At 37.1% G+C, this 12,160-nt stretch overlaps 1 protein-coding gene across 2 annotated transcripts in view; it reads left to right on the top strand.

The window, feature by feature from the left end:
• The first annotated feature begins 5,972 nt into the window (after nt 1-5,972).
• Nucleotides 5,973-12,160, top strand: part of slc6a16a (solute carrier family 6 member 16a) — a 19,798-nt gene continuing 13,610 nt past the window's right edge. The window contains exon 1 of one of the 2 annotated variants that reach the window (XM_053515041.1): nt 5,973-6,184. The gene's annotated coding sequence lies outside the window, so the exon portion shown is untranslated. Of the gene's footprint in view, nt 6,320-12,160 lie in introns of both variants that reach the window. The other variant, XM_053515042.1, reaches the window with a different exon arrangement.

Genomic DNA, 12,160 nt, shown 5'->3' with positions numbered 1-12,160 from the left:
GGCACAGATATGCCATGTTTGAGTTCTTTGTTCAGTCCGACTCTCCTTGACCCCACTGATTGAAGCACACCAGGCCTCCCTGCCCTGCCCCTTTTTTGTCTCCTGAAGTTTGCTCAAATTCATGTTCATTGTGTGAATGATGCTATGTAACTATCTTTTTTTCTGTTATTCCGTTCTTCTTTTGTCTTCAATGTTATCCAGTATCAGGGTGTTTTTCCAGTAAGTCCTCTCTTTGCATTAGGTGGCCAAAGTATTGAAGCTTCCGTGTCAGTATCTGTCCTCCCAATGAACAGTCAGGGTTGATTTACTTTAGGATTGACTGGACTCTCAAGAGTTTTCTTTAGCGTTCAGCCTTCTTAATGGTTCAACTCTTACAGCCAAACGTTAATACTGGAAAAATCATGGCTTTGACTATAAATACCTTAGCCTTACAACTGTAATAGCTTTCCTCCCAAGGACCTATCCTCTTTTACCTTCATGGCTGCAGTCATCGTCTCAAGTGATTGTGGAACCCAGGAAAATAAACTTTGTCACTGTTTCCATTTCTTTCCCTTCTATTTGCCAGAAAGTGATGGGATGCCATGATTTAGTTTTTTTAAGGTGTAATTTAAACCCAGCTTTTGCACACTCCTCTTGAGTTTTTTGCAAAGCTTAAATGAAACCTATAAAGTGATTAATTAATAAACAAATTGCAATGACATAATTTATGTCTATGGCAATCTTTTGGCAAAACCACAAGCAAAGCAAAAGCAAAAGATCAGATTTGGATTTTTGTAAAGAATATGTGAAAGAAAGCATATACAGTAACACTGGACAAAAGTCACTGGACAAAAGCACCATATTATCTGTACTACTAATGTTGTTTTATACAGTATGTTTATCATGTCTGCATTTTTATGTACAGATACCATTCACTATTTCTAAAGACACTCTAAAAAATAATTAATAAATAACATTACTGAAGAATATTTGTTTGCTTTAACAGAAAGCAAGAATTAAAAAAAAAAAAACTAATGTAGGATCCTGAGCTTTGTATGAAAATAGACAATGTTATCAGAGAAGCTTTGGCATATTATCCAGCACACACAGTAAAACCTTCAGCTGTTTTACTTATAAAACTGCACAAATCTGTTTTGATCACTATGTATTTTCAAGCAGAGTCTTCACACCAAATATTGAATGTGTTTATGTGACTACGTTTTCGCACTCTTTATAGTTTCTTTTATAGTTATATATAGTTTTATAGTTTCTTATAAAAAGTTTATTTTATGTTGAGAGGTTTTCAAAAGCGGCAGTTTTTTATATGTTGCCGAGACTTATTACAGTTACCACAGTACTGTAAGCAAAACAGCTGGAGGTTTTACTGAGTGTTCTGGAGAATATGAATTCTTCTGGAAACTTGTTCCTATTTTCAAGCAAAAACCAGGAACCTACATTATTATTTTTTTTTGTTTCCATTTAAAAACTGGTCTGTCATGTAATTATGTTGATTTCCTTATAGTCTTATATTACAGTGCTGTTTATAGTTTATTGTATTATGTCATGGTCCACATTGTGCGGCATTTTTGTTATCATCTAAATGCCAGTCTATTATCTGTTTAAAACATTCTTAATGTTTGCATGTTGTAGGACATCTCAAGCCAAGTTAAAACAATTAAACAAGTTCCTTTCTGTCTAGAGATGACGCATGATCATGCCCTACCCCCACCTAAAAAAATAAATAAATAAAAATGAGTAATCTCATGGTTATCGTAGTGCTTGGTCCGTGACAACGAGAGACAAACTACAAAGTGACATGTGATTTTTGGTTGTTAAAATGTTTTGGTAACATTAATTGGACAAAGTTGGGAACCTCATGTGTTTGTATAAGGTTGCTTTTAAAAAATATAATTACTTTGATGAAATCAGACCACAATTACTTTGATGAAAGTTCACCACACGAAATAGCAAAGAAAAAGTTGCGTGTCAAACACAGCTAACTAACTACACTAACTCACACATCTCTGATATAATAATGAGATAACTCGACTGGGATCCAAAGAAACTGGATGTGGCTGGTGGAGTCGTAGTGATGAGCTGATAGAAGAGATAAAGCAATACTCCAACTGACTAAACAGCAGAATCTGACTGCTTATTTAGTTAATTGGTCGTAATTTGTGCCGTCATTCACTTACATGAACGGAGCTTTCAGTCCAAATTCTAAAGTCTGTATAGAAAAAAATCTAGCTGTCCAAAACCACAAAGCGACAGCAGAAAAGAAATCAGATTGGCTAGATTGTCTATTCTGACAGAAAACTAGCATTGGAGAAAAAAAAATGAAGGAATAAAAATATTTGTAACAAATTTCATGTGTGACAATAATATGCAAAAATATCACCAGATTATTTTTCATTTTTTGTAATATAATGCCCAGGTCTGCCAGCTTTTCAGAAAGCTTGGAGTGAGATTCCGCTAATAAAGGCATTTGGTTCTATGCCCAGTCATTTGCCCAACTGTAACCATACACCTTACACTGCATGGCACAGGTTATGTATATTTTAGCGTTGTGTATTAAAGTGAAGCAATTAATGCATGAATACATTTATTCCAGTTGGCACAACTGACATTTGAAATATTCCGCCCAAACAAATAAATTAAATATGGCCTACTTTACCAACCAAATCACCTACATGCTCTCTAAGCAGCTCCATGTAGGGCAGCAGGGGCGTAACACAGAACTCTGGGCCCTATAGATAAGCAGTATCTTGAGGCCCCTTCCTTTATTGATCCATATTGCTCACTTTTCCTTTCTAACTTAAAAGGGCCCTCCTGCCACTGGGGTTCTGGATATTTAGTGATATAGGATAATATATCCTTACTCTTAGTCACTCTGGCTGGTTTGTAACATTGCTGCAGTCTGTAAGTGCATTTGAATTTCAATTTATTTTATTAGATTTTACATTGAAATAAAAGTTGTTTATAGCTGAATAGTCAGAATGAGGCTGAAGCTCAGTAATTTTGTCTTCTACTTTCACAGGCAGTTGCTTTGAATATCAAATTGGAAGTGTGAATTAAAAGCGTGTGTAGATGAGTGACCGAGGGCGTGTCATGCTCAAGGCGTGAAACTTGGACCCTCTGCAACACCTTAGGGTCACTTAAGGTCTTAAGGAGTCGCCTATTGACATTTCCTTTCCTATTGCATCGTCCTGTGGCCTCAGTGAGGCACTGACTTCTTATGACAATGACAAGCATTTAGCACCAACCAACAAATACGCAGAAAAATTGCCAAGCACATCAAAAATATATATCAACATAAAAAGTTTAACGTGGCCCAGAGTGCACGTTTGCTCTAAGAACAAAATGAACAGAACGTTCTGATGCACGTCAGGTCAGCTTTAGCGCCCTCTTGTGGTCGGTAATCGGCACCTGCAGTTTAGTGACGTCATTCTTTACCATGCAGTTTAAAGCCTCACTTGTTGGAACAGCTGCACACGAGAGGCTTCTTCAGCTGCGCGTGAACGTGGACAGAACACGTTGAAGTGGAGCGCGCGCTGTGTACCGACACATGCCGCGCTTTCAGGAAGTCCATAAATGGTCATCTTTTACACTTTAAACTAAAGGGTCTCATGTTTTCACTGCACAGTGTGTGTATTTTCCCATACTGTTAATCTTCTGTTGTTGACTGTAGGCCTACTGTAGGGTTGCCAGATCTTTGAAAGTGCACCATGAAAGAGGGGATATGTTTTGTAAAATTGATTTTAAATTAATTATTTGGCAGTAACTGTTCATCCCAAAGTGTTTTTTTCCTCTTTTATCACAGCAATTTTTTTATTTTTGTTTTTTTTTGTACTGTACAACATAACTGTTTGTTATCCTATCAGAAATTATCAGCCTGTTTTTGCCACATCCATATAGTCTAAAGAGTTTAAAACAGATTTAATCTCGCTCACTCATTCTCTGTATGGCTTATCCTGTACAGGCTCACGGTAGGTTTGAAGCACTTGGGACACCAGGCAGGGTACACCCCGGACAGGGTGCCAATCCATCGCAGGGCACCAAAGTGAATCAGGTGCTAGTTCTTGTCTGGTGCTAGGGCCAGTTCAACAGCGAACCTTCTAAGAACTGGCTTTGTTTTTTCATGGGCTAGAGAGTCACATCATTACTTCATTGTATACATCCATGTACATCTCTTTATCATTACTAGAAAGCATTTGAGCTGCCCATTGCATAATAAGTTCATTTTTTTAAAGACATAGTCACAAACTTTCAGTTGGTCTTGATAGTCCTGCCCCCAAGCCCCTGACATAAGCAATTCTTTGTTCTAGCCCGTAAAGTGCATATTTTTGCACATTGCACATTCTATGGACATTATATCCACTCATTCATGCATATTTGCACACTTCCCTGGATATTTCTATTTAAATCTATTTGTTGTGTCAATCTCCACAACAGTTCTATATACAGTAAGTTTTTTTCATGTTTTATCTTTTATATATTATATTTTTATTCGTATCTTTTATAGCCATATTTTCTATAGCTAAAATTTTTTTATATTTTATTCTTATTTTATTCCATAATGTACTGTATTTCTTATTGATATTCTTTTTTTAAGGTCACAAGCGGCCGTATAAGCATTTCACTGCATATCATACTGTGTATGACTTTGTATGTGACAAATAAAATTTAAATTTGAATTGTTGGTGCCGCCATGGAATCATTTTTTTCTGACTGTGGGTCGATGCTTTGGTTGTCTGAAATTAAAGAACTGGTTTAAAATTGGCTCTGGCTCCGAACCAGCACTGGAACTGCCTTGGTGTTAAAGGGGTACATGGGGAATTTGTAAATGTGTGTCTTTTGGACTACCGGAAACCGGAGTACCCAGAGGAACCCTGTTAAGCAAATGGAGAACATGCAATCTCTACATCCCTGGGGATGCAAAGCCATATTGGTAACCACTACACCAATACTGAATCTGATTTTTACAATTCCAAATCGAACATCTCACATTTAGAGCTTTAAATTCAATTTCAAATCAGATTCCTAAAAAGCGTATCCTAGTCTAGATGTTCTCCCCACTCAAATCAGGTTTTAAACTGTCTATTCAGGATCATGGATTCATGGTTTAAGAAATCCGCAGGAATGCTGATATTGTCTGGTGTGACAGAGTTGTTCTGCACCACGACTAGACAGAAGGGTGAGATATGATATCTTTCTTTTAACTGATGTGAATGAGTGTTGTTATGTGACTGTTGTTATAAGTCACCAGCATTTGACATGCTACGGTGTACCCACGCCTCCAGCACTAGTTAGCAAAGCAACCGCTGCAGACAGGTTGATGACGTGTCAGAGTTGCGCTGAGACTCAAAATCTGATGTGAACACTTTAAACAGTGTGGACACTCATTCACACACTCACTTATGAGCTATACAACTTTATCCTGTATACAGGGTCGCTGAGGGCCTGGGGTCTATTTCAAGAGACTTAGGGCATGAGGTGGAGTACACCCTAAATAGGGTCCCAGTCCATCGCAGGGCACACAAACACACATGTACACATATTTATACACTTTGGGCAATTTGGGAACGCCAAGAGTAGGAAGACCAGAGTACACAGAGGAAACCCACCAAGCACGGGGAGAACATTCGAACTTCATGCACACAGGGGGGAATCGAGCCTGGAACCTGGAGGAGCGAGCGGGAGTGCTATCCGCTAAAACTTGCCTGAAAGGCGTAAGTGACTGAGGTTCAATCTGAAAAATAAAAACATTAGTTTTGTGTGTACAGACAAATCTATAAAATCTGTCAAATTAGGGTTTAAAAAATCGGATCTCACAGCAATCCCACAGCAATCCTCGTGGTGTGAGGCAAAGTGTAGGCAATAAAAAAGGGTAACGTGTTTCAATTCGGGGGGAATATTCGAGGACCAGGCCACTTTGTGTACAGCGCGTGGAGGAGGCGGGGCTTCGCACTGCACACGCGCGCGCGCGCGCACGCATGAGGTCCCGTTAGTGAGACGGTCAGTTAAAGCACATCAGGGATTATGTTTCATCCAGTATAGAGTTATTCCTGAGTTTAGTTAGGGATCTGATTAGAATCGCGGTGGAAGGGATTGTGTTCAGGCAACAGAGAGAGAGAAAGAGAACCTGAAAAAGGACCAAGTTAGAAGGAGAACTCCACTCCCCCCTCCCCAAAAATAAGTTCTCGAGGTAACGCAACATTTCTACATTTCTTCTGTGCATGCATTGTAACTCCAACAGCCTTGAAGTCGAGCAGTAACCATGTGCAGGAGAGCACGAGCTCGTTCCCTTGGGGGCTTGTTTTTATAGATTAACGTGAAGCTGGTAAGTAAGTTTTCTGCTGTTCCGTTCTGAGTGCACACGTTTCAGCTCGAGCCCTACACTACTTCCCTGCAGGCTGTTTTGGCAGGGTGAACTCCAACTGCAAACTTAAACTTTAACTCTAAACTGTTGTTCTGCATGCATTTATTATACATTATTTAATAAATAATTAAAAATCTAAATTGTTCTTTGGTTTTTATATATAGAATAACAAAAACAGGATTCCTTCTTAAACCTAAAAGAGGTTCTTTTGTTTGTTTACCAGAGCACACTTTTATTGTTCTTTAGAAAAAATGTTGTCACTAAAGCAGAATGTCTTTTGTCAAGTGTTTTTCATTGTTTAAATGTATACGTTCACTCAGCCAAAACAATGGTGTCAGTGCTCAAAAGTATCTCACTTAGGTGGATCGGATCATAAAACCTTATTTTTCATAAAATATAAATACAATTTCACTAAATACAATTTTATACGTCTGGAACTTTTTCAATTTAAATCTTGGTTTGAATTATCTTAATTGTCATTCAGATGCAACTTGGCCCATTGTAGTTTAATATACTATAAAAAGACATAAACCTGAAAAAGTGCATTTTCCGTACCCATGTCTGTAACCGTGTCTACATGAATTTGACAGGGTTACGGACACTACAGGTTGTTTTTTTTTTTGTTGCTTGTTTTTAAAGGTCATATGCTTTTGGGAGCTTAAACCAATTTTAGTATTAATATTTTTAAAAAATTTGCATTTGAAATTATTATTGTTTGAAGCGAGACAGTATAACCCTGAAAAATGGCCATTTTTAGGACACATTTAAAATCATCTCTCCAAAACAGCTGAAGTTAGCAACTTGAAGTTTTTAGGGAAGCAAGATTGGATAACTTCAATGTTGCATAAACTTCAGAAGTAACTTCCTTGGTACACATTCTCTATATTATATGTATAACAAAAAAGAAATTATATAATCACCACCAATACTGTTTTTTTTAAGTATATATAAGTAATTACATATTTTTCAAATATATTATTATTTTTTTATTTATAAAAAAAAAAAAGACACAAGTCAAGTTTTTTTTTTAGTTTGTTCCTAAGCGGAAGTTTTTCTAGCTTCTGCATCGAACCTATAAAACAGCAGGTTTCTTGTTTAAATCAGATTACTCACAAACGCCATACTTTTGAAGGGGACTAAAATTAATTTTTACGGAAATTCGTAGTTGAAGTTAAATGATTTTCTCAGCAGTCATTTTTACCCCTTTTTTTCAGTTTTAATTTTTTATGACTGTTGCGTTATTCTATGGGGGAAATGCACCCTTTTAGACATTTTGTACAGATTTTTATAGTGTTTTAGAGATGTGTGGTCATTAGTAAAGATGTTCACAAATTTTTTGATTGTTACTTTTTTCTTGGGAAAATGGACCTTTTTACACAATGTGTTCCAACCACAAATTGTTCTTTGGTTTGTTCCTCAGGGAAAACTAGTATTTACATTATTTTACAGCTTTTGTGTTGAAATTTAGAGCAGCGGGGTTTTCTTTGTTCCCAGGTTCCTCAGGAACTCCATTGTTCTTGTTTTTCCGCCGGAATTTATTTATTTCTAAAAACAATCAAATGAGAAAATTTAATAATTTAATAACAGTAGAATTTAATTTATATGTGCAAAAGTCTAAGGAAAATGCACATTTCATTTCTAAGTCCATATTTTTCTTGGTATTTGGAATGTTGTTGTAGGTTCTAAGACCACTAGAACAGCAGGGTTCCTTCATAACATGTTCCTCAGGAACCTATTTTGGTTGAAGTCAAACTTGGCTTATTGTTGTAGTTATGGATTTTTGTGTATGTAACGTATACAGACATAACATCCGTAATGTTCAAAGCCTTCAAAGCCACCTAGCTTTCCATAAAAAAATTGCTTTTATTTCTCAAATCCGATTGTCTCCAACATTTCGCCAGTTGACTTTAGTCTTCAGCCATAAATTACATTTGTAACAGTAATTATAAATGACTTGAAGATTTTCTGTTTCCTTAATGATCTTAAATATTCACATGTTTATAAACATTTTGTAAACATAATATCATAATGTCATAAAATAACATCATAATGTTAATTACTAATCAGATGTTTGGACACCCTAGATTCATATAAAAACAATTGTTGATGAAATTGGATTTTAAACCAAATGTAAATAGAAACGGTCGGAGGCTTTTAACATGTGTGATTGTTGATAACGTGCCACTAAAAAAAGCATTTCTGTTGCACCACTCGGAGGCATCTGCACTCGACACAGGATTGTTTATATCTGAGGATGGTCATGGCCAAACAAACTGAAAACCAACCAATTCTGGTCACTGGCTGATCAACTGGCTGATGAATAGTAAAGATAATAAACTTTGTCTATCCAAAATGTTTTCTTAATAATTATGCCTATTGCGGATGCTCGTACATCACTCTTTGTTTTATGCTCTTTAGATCAGGTCCCATCACTGAGCAGTGCAGCTGACTGAAATTCCAATCATATGTCTAGGGGTTAACTTTAGCATTTGAGTTCGGCTCCCTTAACCCCAGAATTCCTGTTGTATGCTGACGGGAGAGGAACTTGACGTACTTTTCTAATATGCTTTTCTGCACACCACGGTTGTGAAGAGTGGTTATTTGAGTTAAAGAAGTCCTTCTGTTACCTTTATGCCTGATAAAGTTTTTTTTTTTATTTGTACACCTAACATGTAAAAGGTTGCTTTAAATCAGTGTGTATAGGGTTATGTCAGTAACGTGACCTTTTTTTGCTTTTGATAACCGATGGTACGCTAGTGCTGTTAATCATTCACTAATTAATTGCCGTTAAGAATTTGTAATATACTGTACATAATAACTGGTAATGTTTGTTTTGGAATATAATGTTCCATAGCGTCCAACTTCTGCAGCTAAAGAGAGCACACCTGTAGTTCAGAATTGATTGACATTCTGGAATAAAACTCACTCAATCACTCACTCATCCTCTATACCGCTTTATCCAGTATTTAAGCTCGCGGGCAGCCTGGAGCCTATCCCGGGAGGCAAGAGGCAGGGTACACCCTGGACATGGTGCCAGTCCCTACACATACACATGTTATGGGCAATTTGGGAACTTCATTCAGCGTAAACTACATATCTTTGGAAAAGATATCTGTGCAAAGTTGAGCGAGCAGTCTTTCCAGATTTTATGGGGTTTTTTTTTTTTGTTTTTTTTTTACTGGGATAGTTTTTATCATTCCTAGCTGGAAAATATGTCCAAGTGGAATAGTAATAAATATTAAGCAAATTTTTGTGAAAGACGGTATGTGCAGAACTGATCAGATTTCCACTTTGTTTATTGATTATTCTCTTTTTTCAATTTGAATTAGTGGGTTTTCATCACTGCCTAGCCATTCTTTAACATTGTGGCCTGGCATCCCGAGTGAGAGCGACCATTTAATTTGTGTGTTTTGTATAGCAACAGTAAAGTACAACAACTGTATTTCGCCCTGTGATGTTTACACTTCCCTAACATGTGGAAACTCCCAGCCGAGTTCCAGTAATATACTGGAAAAGTGTAAAAAAAAAAAAATAAATAAATTATAATAATAATAAATAAATGCTAAGCTTTTTTTTTTTAGAAAAGCTATAAAAGTGGTGTTGGTGAATGATTGTGTATACAGTTCCCAAAGACAGATTTATACATTTGTACATCATTCTGTATTAACAAAACATTGAAAAAGTAAAACATATCATTTTTATATGAAGACAAGCGCCACGTTTAATCAGTATATTGTAAATTTAGTGTCACTTCAGGTGAACATTTTTACTTTAGAACAACACCTCAGTGTTCAGCCGTGTGGCAGTGCCAGTATTCAGCCCGTGGGACGTTTGTATGAAAGAAACAACGATCACTGATGATGATGGTAATCTGCCCTGACACAGTGAATAACGCCAAGATACACAAACTAGAACAGTTGCACAGACTTTCTCATGGAAATCCCACTCTAAATCCAATGAGTTAAAGTTGATAGATAGATTTTAGTTCTTTTTTCTAATTTGATATGGGTTGGGTCTTAAAAAAACAAATCAGAATTCCCCCTATTGTGATCTCATATGCCTTAAGACCCCCCCCCCCCCCCTCCCCTCCCCAAGCTAAGCTACAGTCAATAAGGCTAGGCTAGTGGGTAATGAAATAAACGCTAACGACAACCCTTGCCTTTTTTAGCCTTTAAGTAGTGCTAGGTCATCCACTAGTGGTTAGCAACTAAAGACTAACCCAGCAGTCTGCTATGATATGTAACCTAGCAGTATTTAGCTATTAAGAACGGCTAGTAATTAGCGGTTAGGAAACAAAGCTACTGGCTAACCTAGCCTTCCTCAGCTCTTAGTTGTATTTTAACTTTTATGTCAAGGGTCTTGTAATGAGTTAACGCTCATATAATTTGACATTCATATAATTTGTTCATTAGAAATGCTGCTGGGAAAAGTTGGGGAAAATGATGGGATGTGCTTGATAGGGTCCCGAATTTCAAGCAGCCAGAATTTGGAATCGGAGTTGTGTTTCAGCTGGAATGTTAAGAGGCAGATTTTGGGCACCTCTGATTTTTACGCTATGAATATTTGGTGTGAACTTTTTGGTGTGAAACTATTTGTGTGTTATGATATGGGGTTGCTTCGATTGCTCAGTTCTAGACTCAGTGACGTTATGAGGCAATAAAACGAAGTCAGCTGGTGACCTTAATGTACTGAATAACCGGATAATCACATCTGAAAAGTTTTTTTTTCCCTGATGATACAGGTACATTCTAGGACTTAAATAGTGAAAAAGTGGTTGTGAGAGCATGTGGAATCTGAGTGTTTGACCTTTTTTGGGGCTAGGCAGTGTATAAGGGACGTATAACAGAATTGTCATGATGTATACTGTTCGTCATTACAAAAATTCTGTCTCAACATCACAGGGTCACTTGACAGAGTCATACACAGGAATAGAGCAGAAGCCTGTTTAGGAATTTACGGAATCATGAGGAGAGAGGGCGGGGGGTGGTGTGGGGAGGGTTAAGAGCTGAGCCAGTGTTTATTTACAAGAGACATGACCTTCTGTGCTTTTACACTATTCACGTGAAGGTAAACAGCTCCTGCCAACATAGTTGCACTCCTGTACCCTCCTTCCTTCTTTTTGTTTTTTTATGTTATGTTCTTTCCGTTATTAGCTTGCTGTCAGTCAGCCAAGTTAGTGTGACGTACCTTAATCACACACCTCACTCACACTCACCCACTCAGCCCTCGGTGTGACGCAGTGACACACCCCCGTCTCCCTGCCAAACGCCGTTCTTGGTTTTTTTCCACTCTTACACGAGTACAAATCAGGTGTTCTTGCTGAAACACACACACTTCTTATATACTGTACCAGTCAAAAGTTTGCACACCTTCTAATTTCTATTTCTTTTTACGTTATAAAACAAGGCTGAAGGCGTCCAAAATATGGAATAATCTCCTCCTGAACAGTTGACATTGAGATGTTTCTGCTCTGTAAAGCCTTCATAGCCTGAAGTTCTAGTCTGAAGTGCTGTTTTTTATTTGGTGATTTTTTTATTTTATTTTATTTTTGGCTGGTAATTCTAAATGAACTTCTCCTCTGCAGCTGAGGTAGGTATTGATCATTATGTTTTTATACACTTGACAATACGGTTCTTGTAGGAACTGTTCCATAACAGTTGACTTTAATGTGTTATGGTGCATGGTTTTGAAATTTTCCTTATTGTTGTAAAATGTAGAATCACAAAAAAAAATAAAAAGCTGTGTCCGAACTTTTGACTGGTACTATATATAGAATTGTTATTGCTATAAATGATGTCTTAT

The sequence above is a fragment of the Clarias gariepinus genome, chromosome 16, assembly GCF_024256425.1.
Source record: "Clarias gariepinus isolate MV-2021 ecotype Netherlands chromosome 16, CGAR_prim_01v2, whole genome shotgun sequence".
NCBI classification, from domain to species: Eukaryota; Metazoa; Chordata; class Actinopteri; order Siluriformes; family Clariidae; genus Clarias; species Clarias gariepinus.
Note: the sequence above shows the minus strand (reverse complement) of the source record. Positions and strands in the feature narration are given on the sequence as shown.